The 13,240-nt window shown below is 36.7% G+C and overlaps 1 protein-coding gene across 5 annotated transcripts in view; it reads left to right on the top strand.

The window, feature by feature from the left end:
- Ccser1 (coiled-coil serine rich protein 1) overlaps positions 1-13,240 on the top strand; it is a 1,117,462-nt gene that overhangs the window by 585,052 nt on the left and 519,170 nt on the right. The window lies entirely within an intron of this gene.

Raw genomic sequence — 13,240 nt, forward strand, 5'->3', positions numbered from 1 at the left:
TATATATTCTCCCTTATTAATAGGGAGCTTGTGACCTTGAAATAGCATATTACATTTATACCTCCAGCGATGTTTATAAATTAAAAGTTAATGCTAGGATCATTGGTAGAAAGCTGTATGTATCTTCATTTCTACTAATATTTTTACTTGCTAATGTCCTGCTGTACAATTTAGTGATATGTAAGATGCACAATAAAGATGTTATGAGACTATTTGGTTATTTCTTTTTTAACATTTTTTTAAAGATCTGTAAGTGGAGGAGAGGTCCTAGAGACACAGGTGGTTGTGAATACCCTGACATGGGTTCTGTGAACTAATAAGGGTTCTCTGCCAAAGCAACTGCACTAGTTAACAGTTTAGCCAACTCTCTGAAGCCATATTTGGCTATCTCTATTCCCACAGTTTTTCATAAAAATATTTCTGAGGATAAAAATTACATTAAAATGTTCCACATGGTTTGAATATCCTCAAGAGTCAAATACTGTAATATCAGAAAAATATAGTGTTGTAATCCATTGCAAATTCACATGCAAGGATAGGAGAATGAATTTAAAATATCAAATGTCTTCAACTAAATCTTCTTCTCTTTTGCCTCCAAAATTATTAAACAACAGAATTTTATTTTATATTTCAAATGGCAAATGTCCTATGAGGAATTAGAGCAAGCTGGTAGAACTTACTCCTTTGATTTTGTTCTCCTTTAGAAGCTTGAGTGGATATGTTTGAGGGCATCTCATCTACAACCAATATATTTCATATGTACTTTCCAGTTTCAAATAATCATGCCAATATTAATGGCAATTGAAAGATATTTCAAATTTTAGGAAAGAAGGATGGCTTTAGAATAATGTGACAAAATTGGACAGTGAATAAACTTTGACACAATTTGAATGTGATAACATGACTTATATTAAAAATCTCATTTTAGATATCATAATTCCTAATAGTATTTTTAAAATAAAAGTCGAGCCATTTCTTAAGCAGGAAACAAGAGTGAAGATGGTTACCAGTGATTGCCCTGCTTTTAGTTCTTGTAAATCTTTAATTTCTAAGATATCAATTTCATAAATGGCTGAATTTGAATTTTTGAGTTTGAAAGGCAGTGATCTCCCTTATTTAAAATAGTAATTTTTCCAAAGTCAGCTGAGACAGCTCATCAAACCAAAAACAAGGAGGCTGAATCAGAAACTCAGACCAGGTCCACTCATCACTGCATCTTTTTCATGTATATCTTCCACCTTCTTCCTCTGTCCTCTTGACAACCACAACTCAGTTGTGACTCTAGGGAACTTGGATATGACCTTTACTCACTTTAGCCCTTAAATATTTTTCTCATGCATCCCAAGCACTAACTTATTTACATTACCATCTCTATTAAAACTACCAAAAATTCATCCTTTTCCTGACTGGTAACATATAGGCCAATAGCCTTGTGATGTTCAGCTAAGACAATGTTAGTCTTTGTAGTCAAACACATGTTCGTCAGTGTAAGTGATTCATGCTCTTCAGTATGTTGTTTTGATAAGCAATGTTGCATTGTAGGTTAGGAATATTTAAATAATTTTACTTCCATATTTTTCACTTACAAAGAATTTATTGAGAAATAACTTTCACAATAGAGAAGCATCTTCCTTAAAAAAGTAAAACAATGTTCAAATAAATAGTAAAAATATAAAAATTTCCAAACAGACTAGGATCCAAAAAAGGAGTACATGCAGACGAAACAAGTCCCAATGCCATTATCTATGGTTTCTCAGACAGCCCCATGTCAGTCACATTCAGAGAATCCGGTTTGATCACATGCTAGTTCAGTCCCAGTCCAGCTGGCCTTGGTGTGCTCTCATTAGATCAGTCCCCTTGTATCAGTGGGTGAACGCAGCCCTCGCGGTCCTGACTTCCTTGTTCATGTTCTTCCTCCTTCTGCTCCTCATTTGAACCTTGGGGGCTCAGTCCAGTGCTCCTATGTGGGTCTCTGTCTCTATCTCCATCCATCGTCGGATGAAGGTTCCCTTTGATCCTGACTTCCTTGCTCCTTTTCTCCCTCCTTCTGCTTCTCATTTGGACCTAGGGAGTTTGTTTGGATGCTCACCTTCCTAGACCTGGAGGGAGAGGGGAGGAACTTGAACTTCCCACAGGGCAGGAAACCCTGACTGCTCTTAGAACTGAAGATGGAGGAGGAAAGGGATTGGGGGAGTGGGAGGGTATTGGGAGGAGGGGCAGAAGTGGAAATTTTTATGAATTAATAAAAAAAATAAAAAATTTTATTGTATTTTTGTTTTCACAAAGCAACCAAGAGACCATTATTTTTTGTATAACTAAATGTACTGCCATTAATGGTAGATGAATTATCAAGATATTAACTCTCACTAAAATTTTATAATTAGTTGTGTAACTTTAAATATCCCTGCTTAACATTTATGTTTAAAAGAATAATAAGCAAGTGCTCAAAATCAGTAATTTCTCTACTGGTAATATGTAATCTTCTTAGATTCTCCACTGTATTAAGGTTGGTCTACATATAATTAATTCATATATGGATGTATTCAATGTTCATCTCAACATTTTCTCATGAGTATACTGAAGGGGAAAACAGGAGTACTTAATGATCTAACTTGGGTTTGCCAGGACAGTTGGAACTGTGTGTATAGTTTGTCTACTGAGGTTTGATTCATAACACCCACTTGTTTGTTGCTGATTGTCAAGTGAATGGCTGTGCTGACTCAGCAAGGCTTCAGTCATCTTGTCTCCTTATACTCTTGTTTGCAGAATGTTGTCATTAGCATATATCTGATAATGAATGGAGTATTTTATGGTCCTTCATGAATTATTATATTTGTTTTATATACATTGGTATTGAATCAACACCACACTATAAAATGCTCACTATTCCTCAATTGAATCTTCTTCAAAACAGTAGTCTTATTGATGAAGTTGGCATAGTGTTACATTCTGATCTTCTCAATAAAAATATCAAGCAAGAAAAAGCTTGAGGACTCTGCCATCTTTTCAGACTCTCAGTACAGGAAGTTCTCTGTAGTGATTCATGGATTTTATGTTTTCAAGGTTGAACTGTAGAATTATGAACTGTTTTTTGTCTTAATTATTCTAGCTCTCCTGGGTGTTCTCAGCCACTGCATTCATGTCTGAATTTATGCCAAGGGGAACAATGCCCTCCTGTACCCCATGGATTTAGAGTTAAATACAAAATAAAAGACCAGAGAAAGTAAACTAAAACCTTACAAACTGCATACATAAACTAGAGCTCAACCATCTTAGCTTCCAGCACTTTCTTTTATCACCTGAATGGATCCTCCAGAGTTACTGATACAAAGGGAAACTGAAAGCCTCCCCCAGAACAAGGCACTGTAATCTAGTGCCTAGAATATTGAGATTCATCTTACAGAAAGCTCATGCCAATAGGATGGAGAGCAAATTGCTTTATCCCAAATTAACTAGAAGTTTATAGACAAAAATAAATGGGGGCTTGGTAAGTTCTCTTGAACATTTCTTACAGAAGTTACCGTACATAGCGAAAGGTCTCTAGAATTGGATAGTATTTCTGACAAATAGAAATGTGTGTCAAGAACAAGATTCTAATAGGAGGGCGAGGTTTAGGACTTGAAGTTTCCAGACATTCTCCTGGGCCCTATTGCCTAAAGACACATTTACCATTCTTTTCTAATTCCCACCACCAGTTTCATTTGCTTCATTAATTTCTTAGAAGATTCAACAAAGAGTGAAGCTGCAACATATGAGCTATGAATAAAGTAAATCTTAATCTCTACATTAAGAGAAATGCATCTTATTTGCCTCAGTAATTCCAAAGGGACAAGTGTGATTCATGCCTGTTCTCTGATACCCTGTCCCATTACTGTCCCACTCTATTTCATATCAAGGCATTTATACAGCCAGGTATTACTGGAACAACCACTGAGGTAGTTTTCTGTTTCTAATATGTCCCTCATTAAATTTATATACCGTGCAAATGCCAGACATTTCAAAGGGCTTCTCACTTTAACAGCATTAATGTCAGGATCGGAAACACATCTAAGATGTCAAATTCACAACTTGATCTCCAATCCTACTCAAACCTCACCTGCCTTCACTCATTTCCTGGCTCTTTCTTTATTCAAATAACACTGAAGACTGAAAATGTGCCTAGATTTTTAAAGACAGTTTGGAGACTGTATGACTCTAGAAATGTATGAATCTTCCTGTAAGGAGTTGACACACTAAGGCAAAAGTCAGGTCAATTAAAGACAAAAAGACTAAGAGAAAATATTAGCAACAAAATGAAAAAATGTATAGAAAAGATTAAGAAGTACTTATAGACTGGATCCTATCTGTAAAGAGGGGTTTCCCCATGACTGTGGAGTTAGCTGCTCAATTCATAATCGTGCTGATCCAATGATGTGGGACAGTGGTCTGTATTCTGTCAAATATATTTTAAATAAATGCTCATTGGCCAGTAGCCAGACAGGAAGTATATACAGGACAACCAGACAGGAAGTAGAGCTGGGTCAATGAGAACAGGAGAATTCTGATAAGAAGGAAGCCCATTCCTCTGCAGTCTTGGCCCAGCCACAGAGGAAACAAAATGTGACTGCCTCACTGAATAATGTACCGAGCCACGTGGCTAGCATAGACAAGAATAATGGGCTAATATAAGTTATAAGAGTTAATAAGAAGCCTAAACTAATGGGCCAGTCAGTTTATAACTAATGTAGACTTCTGTGTGATTTCTTTGGGACTTAACGATTGTGGGAACTGGGCAGGACAGAAAACCCAGTCAACAATTCAATCTAGCAGATGAAGCTTTAGTATAATAAAATTCTAGTTTTCTTGTAGAAGACTGGTGTGTAAGAGAGTAAGTAAGGCAATGAAGAGAGCTGATTTTTATTTTCCAGGATATTTTGTGCAGTAGCTATAAAATGAACTACAAGAGACACTTTTAGTAATATTTTAAATGCATTTCATATAGCATAATGTTTTCTAAGGTAACATGATCTGAAGTCATAAAATTATTCATGAATAATTTCATTAATTGTATTTTTCTTGTAGGTTCTTTGAGACCCAGTGCACTTAACAGACATTGCAGTTTTAATTAGCCACTTCTCCAGCACTAGTTAGTCACATGTTATCAGTGTCATTCATTGTAATCTCAAATTGTTTAATTTTTAACGAGCTAAATATTTATTTGATTGTTTGCTCGTATATCTAATTTTGTTTTTTTGTAATTATTTCTTTAATTTTTTGAGATTACAGTTTGGTTTCATCATTTTCTGCTTTTCTCTTCTCCTCCAAGTCTTCCCATATAGCCCATCGTGTTGTTTTTTATTCATATTTTCTATTTTCATTATTATTGTTACATACATGTGTGTGTGTTCCTAAATATATAAATGCAACCTGTTCACTCTGTATGATATACTTGTATGTGTATCTTTTCAGAACTGATTATTTGGTAGTGGCTTGTCAGTTGATATTTAGCTTATTTATCAGAAGATGGAGAGGATTCTTGTGTGATACCATCTTGGGAAGACATGATTAAACTTCTACTGATTCCAGAAAGGTATCCAATGCCAGATACTACCAACGTCCAATTTGGTGACCCAATAAGTTTTATAGTAATTATTTATAGGAGTATAAGTGAGAGGTTACATATAGGAGTAGAAATGACTTAAGAACAATTGTATCACCAAAGCCAACCCAGAATGGGTGAGAGTTCAGAAAATGTAGAACTCTTGAATGGACTGCCCAAACTTGGGTAGCTCAGCAGATTGGAGAATGTCCCTTTCAGATGGCTCAGTCAATATCAGCTTTTCCCAGGTATTTTGTATGGTCTCTGTTTTCTTCCAGCAACTTATCTGAGAGTATTTTTTTTTACTGTTCCTTACAGCTTATATATGCTAGGGGAGGGAGTGGGCTAGTGAATCTGATTAAGGTTTTAGGTACTTCCTAAGACCACTGAATTGTTCACTTCCTGAGTTTAACAAGCTTCCCTTCAGTTTGGAAAGTTTCACCTCCCCTTAGAACACCATGTTATCTTACCTCCCTTTTCACATCTGGTGTCTTACCCAATTTCCTGGAAAGAAGAACAGGTTTAACTGGGAGGAAAATTAATTCACAACAAGGATCCAGTTATATTTTTGCATTGCTAACATGTTTTTACAGAGAAACCAGAATGGAGAGTATGTGAAAGCAGGAACCAGTTAGGAGGCTGCACCAGTCCCCTGGGGTTGCCATAACAAGTGCCAATGAAAAGATTTAGCAAATAGCCTCTCTTCTGCAGACCAGAAGTCTAAAGACAAGAAGTTCGGAAGCACATACTTCCAGTTCTCTGGGAAAAAAGTCTTCCTGGCCTTTTAGAGCTGCTGGCAATTTGTAAAATTATTTGGTTTGATCTAGAAGAAATGATAGATATAGAAAACTCGGCATTTTATTTTAGTTGAGGCCTAATCTAGTCCCAACTCCTCTCCTGCTCACCTTGGTGCCCATTATTACTATCCTAAATATTAACATCCATGGCTTCTAACTCAAAGACATCTCTTCCATGATATTTATTATGTGGACCTTGATTTGTTGTGTCTTTTTGGTAAGAGCGTGGATTGATAAGAATAAATGCATTGATCAGCTTTCCGAAAGCACAAAAAAGCAAAATAAAATTTGATTTATCTACCACATGTGTCAGCTGGTGTTCACAAATGTGTAAGAAGTTGAGGCATATCTAACAACTTCGGGTCTACAATAATGATATTTGAACTGAGTAGAAAGCGTGCATTTGATTCATATCATCACGCTACAGAGCAAAGTTCGTGATTCTCATTTAGAACACTATATGTCTTCATCTGGCCTGCAAATATTCCTGATAAGTACAATCTCTAATCATCCTCACTCTCGAACTTTATAGGTCAAGCTACTGCTTCAGTGAAGCAAACCAAGCTCTTCTTAAAGATAGATAGATATGCCTTCATCCTGTGTGACCTGCTGTTGACAATCTGTTCACAACGTTTCAAATGTTCTGTTCACTGTGCTTAGCTGGGCATGTGGTAAAAATCAACAACTACAAAGCCGTCTCACAGCGGTGGGCTCCAGGAGGTTTCTTAATACACTAACCATAAAATCCAATGAAAATAAAAATTTTCAGATGCTTATTGACATGACACTTCCTCTGTTTGTCTTTACAGTTTTGATTCATTGTTTTCTGTTGTTGTTTTCAATAAAACAAAATTGCAACTGTTATCCTAACCTCTTCCTGAACCTGTTAAATCTCCACACTACTTTTCTGGTGAAGCAAACCCAAACCGGAGGCATTTCTTCTGCAAACATGTGTGAGTTACAGCTTGGCATCGTGATTGGGTGCTCGCAGAAGGAAACTCTATTGGGTTCAAAAATCAAGCCTTTTAAAACTGGTGAATCAGTGGTGCTGTGTCCTATTTTACCAACTATGGTTTGCTAATTATTTGAAAATCCATGTTCAAATCGCAGATTTTAAATATAAATTTATATACTTATTACACAGCATTCTGTCTAGGAAGTTAACCAAGCTTGGGTCTAACCCAACCTAGTATACACTGGGATCTTCCTCCAGAGCTTGAGTATGTGTGTGAGTTACCTAATCAGTCCATCGACTCTGTATCTTCCAGACTCAAGACTGATCCAGACAGATGGCAATGGTCCCAGTGTTCTGAATATTTAGGGTATAGTCAAGAAGGAAAGACTTGGCTTTTGTGTCACCGTCTTTGGCTTCACAGAGTCCTGTACACATAGCCATAAGCATGTGAAGAAAGCAGGTGCTTACCGACCAAAAAAGGGCAACACAGCTAATACTGAAACTTACCTAAATCCCAGTGTTCACTGCTGATGATTACAAAACAGCTCCTCTTATTCTTTTTACTTTTCTTTCCTAACAGTCTTGCATTCCAAACAGAAAAACAAGGTAAAGAGACTGAGTGGGGCTATCTGTTCTCCACTCACAGAAGCCAAAGCTGTGGCACTACTCTCTGGGAAAAAAAAAAGCAAACAAAATCAAAAAGAGAGAGAGAAAAACTGGCAAGAATGGAGAAAAGGCTTTCAAATATTTATTTTTTCCCAGTCAGTTAGTAGCAAAGTCACTTAAACAGCCTTGAGGTAAAAGGAAATAGAAGATGCGAAGAGACCATTGCTCACAGGTGAAGGTCATGGTAACTATTATATCTCTGGTGGGCAGTCAAACCTCAGAGGCATTGCATTCAGGAGCTCCTAACATCCACTGATGTAGCCTGAGGCACAGCTGTTGATGACAGTCCTCTCCTCTCTGATGCTTGTCTGCCAGGCCCTGTTTTCCCTGCTCTTATTCATTAGACTCTGCACATCCAAGGTGTCCAGTGTCACTAGGTCTTCAGGGTCCGGTGTAGGTCAGCCCTGTAGTTCTGCTCATGTGTCCTGAAACCCAGCGTGACTAGCTGTGAGCATCAAAAAAGCTGCTGTTTTAGGAGTGGATGTCACTAAGACATTGTTCTCTGCCTTGGGCAGCTACCAGAACGCTTAAGGATATTTGTTTACTTGGCAGCTCTACTCCTTCTATTTCTGCGAACGTTTGCAACGGATAAATGCTCATTAAAGGGGGATAAGAATAATTAATGTAAGCTGTGCAGTTTTTGACTCTGCCTCCCTGTGCTCATCCCCAGCTTTGGCATTGTTCAGAAGTCCTGGTGATTTTCTCTCTTGGTTTTGCTTTTGTATTATGTAAACGATTCTTATTATTGACATCAAAATTCAGTACATGATGATGTTCAAATTCCATTGACCCACTTATTCATAGAATAAAGTCGATCTACCACACTGTGTGAATTTTGTTATAATGAATTACATCACAGTTCCATGTTAAAAGTTAGCCATTATGCTTCCTTCCTGTTAATTAACAGTATTTCATTTCCATCATTATAAGCTGTAGATTCATGCTGTTAGACCCATACTATTTTACAGCAGACTTTATGTTCTTTAAATGTTTTAGAAATAAGTTTTCCTAATTTAAACCTATTCTTTGCCAAGCTGTCTTCAGTAAATGAGGGATAACAACAATGGCTTCGTGTTCTTTAGCCTCCAGTTTTGCAGTAGTGTGCAGCGACTATCGTCAGTTTCTCCCATAGCATCCCACCATGGTTGTTGTAATAACAATTCATAGTTTGTTGCAATCCTCTTTGTCTGTGATAACTTTGTCCTCCGAGGGTCTTCTTCAAATCATCATGGTCCATTCCACTATCTCGAAGCATCTTATGTTTTCTTCTCTTCACTTGATAGTTGTGGGTCTGACATTTAAGTTCCTAGAAACAATTAAAATCTTATTTTATTATGTTATATATATATATATATATATATATATATATATATATGTGTGTGTGTGTGTCTGTGTCTGTGTGTGTGTGTGTGTGTGTGTGTGTGTGTGTGTGTGTTCTGCCTGCATGTATCTGTGTGTCTGGAGCCTACAAAGGCCAGAAATGGGCATGGAATCCTGGGGAATTAGAGTTACAAATGGTTGTGAAATACTAGGCATCAAAGCTTAGTTCTCTGGAAGAACCACCAGGGCCCTTGCCTGCTAAGTCAGCTCTCCAGCACCAAGTGCTTGATAACTTTTGATTTGGATTTTGTACATGGGGAGAGTTAGGTCTGATTTTATTTTTTAAAGCTTCTCTAAAGAAAAAGTTTTCCTGTCTTTTCCATAGCTCCTCCTAGTATCTCATTCTATAGTAGTTGCCTTTCGCAATGCTGCTTCAGTGACATGTGACTTAACTGGTTCATAAGCAATGGAAAAACATACTTCAGTGGTGCCATTTTTCTCCCTCGGGCATTGAATAGACATAAGAAGTTAAAGAAATTTAAATTTAAAAATAAAACAAAGTAAATTAGACTTTTTCCACTAAATATACTGCTTTTTAAATTTAGTTTTGAAAATGTCATACATAAGGATTATATTTACATTACTTCTGCACCTCCTCTCCAGCGACTCTTGCTGTGTAGCTGTCCAATCCCGCTCAATTTCGTGATCTTTCTGTTTTAATTAATGTATTGCTTATAAGTTGTTTTGGGAATTCAGTTTTCCTAGCACTGTTCTTTCATTATGTCCTTTTTTTCCTTCTGTATGTATTTGACATCTTTGCCAAATATCTATCGTACAGCTGTGATTATGTTTACTCATGTTTGGGTCTTCTATTTTCTTCCACTTATCTGCTTGTCTTTGTACCAGTACCATACTGTCTTTATTACTATAACTTTCAAACTTAGATTGAAATTTGATATAAGAATCACTCCATTATTACTAATTTTACTTAGGATTTCTTTAGTTATTTGGAGTGTGTGTGTGTGATTTTGAATGAACTTCAGGACTTAGTTTTAGTGCTTCTGTGAAAAATATTGTTGGATTTTGATTGACTTGGGTTTGCATTGATTCTGTAAATTGTGCTTTTGGCAGGATGTTCATTTTTTACTATATGAGTTCTACTAATCCATAAGCACAAGAAATCTTTTTATCTTCTAGTGTCTTACCCAGTCTCTGTCTTCAGGGTCTTACAATTTTCATCCTAGGGTTTCCTTGGTTAGTTTTATTTCTCCAGTTTTTCTGTTTCTTTGTTTTGAGAGCAAGAGTATTTCAAGATCTCCTTCTAAGTGTGTTTGCTATTTGTATGTAGAAATGTTACATACATACAATCGTGTTTTAAATTTTATTTTATTTATCTCATTTGTGTATATTTTTTGCCTGTATGTATGAATGTGAACTCGATGCATTTCTGGTGCCTTCAGAGGTCAGAAGAGATGGTTGGATCTCCTGGCATTGGAGTTATTGGTGATTGTGAACTATCATGTGAATGCTGGGTATCTAACCTAGGGCAGGAAGTGTGAGGATGATGCCAACATGTGAAATTAGAATTTGTGGATTGAATATGCTGTAGATGTCCAGTTTATTAATGTCTGTTTTTTCACTCACATACAAATGTCCCCACCCCCAATATGTCTGTAATTGAATATGGCACTTAAGATAAATAGAACATTCTTAGAATATTCTGCTGTGATTAATTATCATGGCAATTAGAGGAATTTCATGCCTTCTCAAAATTTGGCCTTTACATGTTTATTTTGCCACATTGCTCTCCCTCAAAATTTGTTATAATTCAATAATAACCTTATCCGTCACACCTGACTTCTGCTGTAAAATACATTACTTATATATTTGGAAGCAGGCATTCTGTGGACTTGTAACCTTTACAGAAAATACATTGGTAAATCTAAAGCCATCTTAAGTTACTTCCACAGACAACTAAAACCTAGTAAAATCTAAAAATATAATCAGGTGGACCTCAAGAATAGTTTGTTACCACCCTGCAATTACTGTTGTACAATGACTACAGAAACTATTTACTTGATATGTTTTCTCGAATATATGACATAGAGACAAAAACTTTTCTTCATAGTTTTTCAGAGTTGGGATATCTTTGTATATAAGAACACTAAGGTTGAGGATAGAGGAAGTTTTTTTTTTTAGGTTTTGGGTTTTTTATTACAGTTATTTTTTTACTTATTATTATTATTATTATTATTATTATTACTATTAATTTATAAAAATTTCCACTTCCTCCCCTCCTCCCAATACCCTCCCTCTCCCCCACTCCCTCTCCTCCTCCGTCTCCAGTCCTAAGAGCAGTCAGGGTTTTCTGCCCAGTGGGAAGTTCAAGTTCCTCCCCCCTCCCACCAGGTCTAGGAAGGTGAGCATCCAAACAGACTAGGATCCCAAAAAGCCAGTATATGCAGACGAAACAGGACCCAGTGCCATTCTCAATGACTTCTCAGACAGCCCCCATGTCAGCCACATTCAGAGAATCCGGTTTGATCACATGCTCTTTCAGTCCCAGTCCAGCTGGCCTTGGTGTGCTCTCATTAGATCAGTCCCCTTGTATCAGTGGGTGAATGCACCCGTCGCGGTCCTGACTTCCTTGTTCATGTTCTCCCTCCTTCTGCTCCTCATTTGGACCCTGGGGGCTCAGTCCAGTGCTCCAATGTGGGTCTCTGTCTCAGTCTCCAAATGAGAAACAGAACGTGAGCGAGGAAATCAGGATCAGAGGGAACCTTCAACCGACGATAGATGGAAATTGAGACAGAGGAAGGTTTGAATTTTCTGTTCTACTTACTGTCTTGTGTGATCTTTAACTCAGTGTCTATTTTATGTACTTAAGTGACAATAATATTTTAAAAAAATCATTACATACATAAATTGTGCATATTACTTGCTTCAGTGCCTGACATCTAGCCTGTATCACATTTACATCTGCTGTAAGTACTGATAATTATAGTGGTAAAGATTACAGTAGGAAAGAAAATGTAAATGCAGTTAAATGTTCTCCATCAGTTCAGAAACTGTATTTTTTGCTTATATGCAGTCATTTTTTATGATAAAAAGTTATCTTTTACTATACAACAGTGTCATACTCTAATCTACAATTTAATTGCTAAGAGGTTAGGCTAGGAAAAAAATTTGTAGCAATAGTACACATTACCTCAAATCAACATATATTTAGTGCCCCAAGTATTAGCAAATATAAATCAGGAGACATCTTCTTTCTCTCTTCTTGACTCTCTACAAAAATGAGCCATGTTTCTATAAATTATGCACACATTTTATTTTTCTTAATTTTAAATATGAAAGAACCAACCTGTGTGTTTTAATTAAGAAATATCAAGTTGTTAATTTCTTGAAAAGTAAACGCTAAAGTCAATTATATAATCACGTTTAAAATTATTTTATTTGTAAAAGTTGCCTCTGAGAAATTGAATCAATCTAACATTACACTATCCCTAGAGGGGCTAGGGAAATTTTGTTTGCTTAGAGGATTAGAGAACAAAAAAAAAGAAAGAAAGGAAGGAAGGAAGGAAGGAAGGAAGGAAGGAAGGAAAGAAAAACTCACAGGTGCCTAAAAACTTATTGCCAGATGCCCCTCTCCTCTGTGATACTTGGCTCTGATTTCATCTTATGCATAACATAAGATGACAGACAAGTGTGTTGCGATTTATCTCAAATGAGTTTCTGACCTTTCAATTGCAGAATAGTATTTTGAGAAGGAAATTACCTCAGAATCATTTGTGCAGGGTTCTTTCCTGTCTAGTTTGGCCTTGCCTCTTTGGTCTCATCCCTCGGCACTTCTGACCTGACTCCACTGGCTTCGTTCTTCACTGTTGTTTCTTTCCTGACTCTAAGCAGTTTTTGAACTTCTAG

This window comes from Myodes glareolus, chromosome 6 (assembly GCF_982192425.1).
Source record: "Myodes glareolus chromosome 6, mMyoGla1.1, whole genome shotgun sequence".
NCBI classification, from domain to species: Eukaryota; Metazoa; Chordata; class Mammalia; order Rodentia; family Cricetidae; genus Myodes; species Myodes glareolus.